Here is a 4,135-nt window from a genome sequence, read left to right on the forward strand (position 1 = left end):
GTCTACCTGGGCTGGATTTGGGGGGGGTGGGGGGTAACGGTGGTGTCTCAGGGGTGACCGAGGGTGCAAGGTCTCGTAAGGAGACTGTGTGCTCCCGCCCGTCTGGGTATGCCACGTAGGCGTACTGGGGGTTGGCGTGCTGGAGGACCACCCTCTCGACCAGGGGGTCCGTTTTATGGGCCCTCACATGCTTTCGCAATAAGACGGGCCCCGGCGAAGTCAGCCAAGTTGGCAGCGTGGTTCCCGTAGTCGATTTCCTGGGGAAAACAAACATTCGTTCATGGGGGGGTGGCGTTAATGGCAGTGCAATGCAGTGACCGGATGGAATGCAGCGCTGCTGGGAGGACTTCCTGCCAGCGAGAGGTTGGGAGGCCCTTAGACTTTAAGGCTAAGAGAACGGCCTTCCAGACAGTCGCGTTCTCTCTTTCCACCTGGCCGTTCCCTCGGGGGTTGTAGCTGGTGGTCCTGCTTGCAGCAATACCTCTCGCTAATAGGAACTGACGAAGTTCCTCGCTCATGAAGGAGGAGCCCCGGTCACTGTGTATATAGTTCGGGAACCCGAACAAGGCGAAGAGGTCGTTCAGGCATTTGATGACCGTGGTGCTGGTCATGTCTGGGCAGGGGAAGGCAAAGGGGAAACGGGAGTACTCATCAATGATGTTGAGGAAGTACACATTACTGTCAGAGGACGGGAGGGGGCCCTTAAAATCGATGCTCAAGCGCTCGAAGGGGCGGGTGGCCTTGATCAGGCTTGCTCTGTTCGGCCTAAAGAAATGCGGTTTGCATTCGGCACAGGTTTGGCAGTTCCTGGTCATGGTCCTGACCTCCTCGATGGAGTATGGCTGGTTGCGGGCCTTAATGAAGTGGTAAAGTCTGGTGACCCCGGGGTGGCAGAGGTCGTTGTGGAGGGTCTGCAGTCTATCAGTTTGCACGTTGGCGCATGTACTTCGTGATAGAGCATCTGGGTGTTCGTTCAGTTTACCAGGCCAGTACAAGATATCATAATCATAGGTGGAGAGCTCGATTCTCCACCTCAAGATCTTGTCATTCTTGATTTTGCCCCTCAGCTTGTTATAAACATAAAAGCGACCGAACGCTGGTCGGTGAGGAGGGTAAATCGTTTGCCTGCCAGGTAATGCCTCCAGTGTCGTACAGCCTCCACGATCGCCTGGGCCTCCTTCTCGACCGAAGAGTGTCGGATCTCAGGGCCCTGGAGGGTCCTTGAGAAGAAGGCCACCAGTCTCCCCTCCTGGTTGAGGGTTGTGGCTAGGGCGAAGTCGGATGCATCGCTCTCCACTTGGAAAGGGATAGACTCATCCACCGCATGCATTGTGGCCTTAGCAATGTCTCCCTTAATGAGGGAGAAGGCTGCGCACGCTTCTGCCGTCAGGGGGAAGGAGGTGGACTTCATGAGGGGTCTGGCTTTGTCCGCATAATTTGGCACCCATTGGGCATAGTAGGCGAAGAGCCCCAGGGTTCTCTTCAGCGCCTTTGGACAGTGGGGGAGGGGAAGCTCCATGAGGGGGCACATTCTTTCGGGGCCGGGGCTGATGACTCCGTTCTCTACTACGCAGCCGAGGATGGCAAGGCGCGAGGTGTTAAACACACATTTCTCCTTATTGTAGGTGAGGTTCAGCCATTGGGCCGTACGGAGGAATCTTTCCAGATTAACATCGTGGTCCTGCCGGTCGCGGCCGCAGATGGTGACGTTATCTAGATAGGGGAACGTGGCGTGCAGCCCGTTCTGGTCAACCATCCGGTCCATCTCCCTTTGGAAGATCGAAACCCCGTTGGTGACGCCGAAGGGAACCCTAAGGAAGTGGTAGAGGCGGCCTTTCGCCTCGAAGGCTGTATACTGGCGGGCCTCAGGGCGGATAGGGAGTTGGTGATAGGCCGACTTAAAGTCGATGGTGGAGAATACCCGGTACTGCGCAATCTGATTGACCATATCAGATATGCGGGGAAGAGGGTATGCGTCCAGCTGGGTGTACCGGTTTATGGTTTGGCTGTAGTCGATGACTAGGCGGTTTTTATCGCTGGTCTAAACGACTACGACCTGGGCATGCCAGGGGCTGTTGCTCCTCTCGATGATGCCCTCCTTCAGGAGACGCTGCACCTCACAGCCAATAAAAGCTCTGTCCCCGGCGCTGTACCGCCTGCTCTTGGCGACGGGTTTACAGTCGCGGGTGAGGTTAGCGAACAGGGAGGGGGGCGGGACCTTGAGGGTGGATAGGCCGCAGGTGGATGCGGTGGGCGGTTTAAAGGCTGCTGGTTGTCGACTGTGAGTGGGGGGAGGGGTCCACCGTATGCCAAAGTGACACTTTGCAGGTGGGATTGGAAGTCCAGCCCTAGTAGGACGGCAGCACAGAGCTGGGGCAGGACGAGGAGTTTAAAATTTTTATACTCCGTGCCCCTAACCGACAGGGTCACAATACAGTAGCCGCTGATGTCTGTAGAATGGGACCTCGATGCCATCGAGATCCGGTTGCGCGTTGGCCGGACAGTGAGGGAGTAGTGGCTCACCGTGTCTGGATGTATGAAACTCTCCGTGCTTCCGCTGTCGAACAGGCAGGTCGTGGCGTGGCCGTTTACTTTGATGTCCATCATGGACTTGGACAGGTGATGCGGGCGAGCTTGGTCCAGTTTGACGGAGGCTAGTGTATGGCTGAGCGAGCTGCTGTAGTCTGTGGGTGAGGCGGTGGTCGGGTCTTGCGACAAGGTGGCGGTCGACTGTGGTGGACAAAATGGCGGCGCCCACGAGGTTAAATAAGATGGCTGCCCCCACAACTCACATGAGGCATTGCTGGTGTCAGTTGCCTTGATCAAAGATGGCCGCCCCCACGACTCACACGAGGGGATACTGGCATCTCTGGCCTGGATGAAAGATGGCCGCCCCCACAATTCGCATGAGGCACTGCTGGCATCTGTGGGTGGAGCTTAAAAACAAAAAGGGGGCAAGCACTTTGCTGGGAGTGTACTATAGGCCTCCAAACAGTCAGGGGGAGATAGAGGAACAGATATGTAGGCAAATCTCAGAGAAATGTGCAAATAATAGGGTAATAATAATGGGGGATTTCAACTTCCCCAATATTAACTGGGATAGTCAGAGTGTGAAAGGCTCAGAGGGTGTAGAATTCTTAAAGTGCATCCAGGAGAGCTTTTTGAGCCAGCATGTAGAAAGTCCTACAAGAGAGGGGGCGGTACTGGACCTAATTCTAGGGAATGTGGCCGGCCAAGTGGAAAAAGTGCTAGTAGGTGAGCACTTTGGTGATAGTGACCATAATATGGTAAGATTTAAGGTGGCCATGGAAAAGGACAGGGATGGGCCGGAAATAAAGGTTCTAAATTGGGGGAAGGCCGATTTTAATAGGATAAGGCAGGATCTGGCCAAAATGGACTGGGATCAGCTACTTGGAGGAAAATCCGCATCGGAGCAATGGGAGGCTTTCAGAAGGGAGATTGAGATCATACAATGGCAACATGTTCCCGTAAAGGTCAAGGGTGGTTCCAAAAACCACAGGGAACCTTGGATGTCAGGGGATATACGGGAATGGATTAGGAAAAAAAGGAGGGCTTTTGGTAGATACAAAAGGCTAAAGACGGAGGAAGCCCTAGAGGAGTACAAAAAGTGCAGGGGGATACTTAAAAAAGAAATTAGGAGATCAAGGAGGGGCCATGAAATAACACTGGCAAGCAAAATAAAGGAAAATCCGAAGATGTTTTATAAGTATATTAAGGGTAAGAGGATAACTAGGGAAAAAATAGGGCCCATTAGGGACAAAAGTGGCAATCTGTGTGTGGAGCCGGAAGATGTAGGAGGGGTTCTGAATGAATTTTTTGCGTCTGTTTTCACTATGGAGAAGGACGATGTAGACATAGAAATAGGGCGGGGGGACTGTGATATGCTCGAACATATTAACATCGAGCGGGGGGAGGTATTGGCGGTTTTAGCTGGCCTAAAAATGGATAAATCCCCAGGCCCGGATGAAATGTATCCCAGGCTGCTGTGTGAGGCAAAGGAGGAGATTGCGGGGGCTCTAACACATATATTCAGGACCTCTCTGGCCACAGGGGATGTGCCAGAGGACTGGAGAACCGCTAATGTAGTACCATTATTCAAGAAGGGTAGTAGGGA

Source organism: Somniosus microcephalus, chromosome 4, assembly GCF_052327205.1.
Source record: "Somniosus microcephalus isolate GS21.2 chromosome 4, FLI_Smic_1.0, whole genome shotgun sequence".
NCBI lineage: Eukaryota > Metazoa > Chordata > Chondrichthyes > Squaliformes > Somniosidae > Somniosus > Somniosus microcephalus.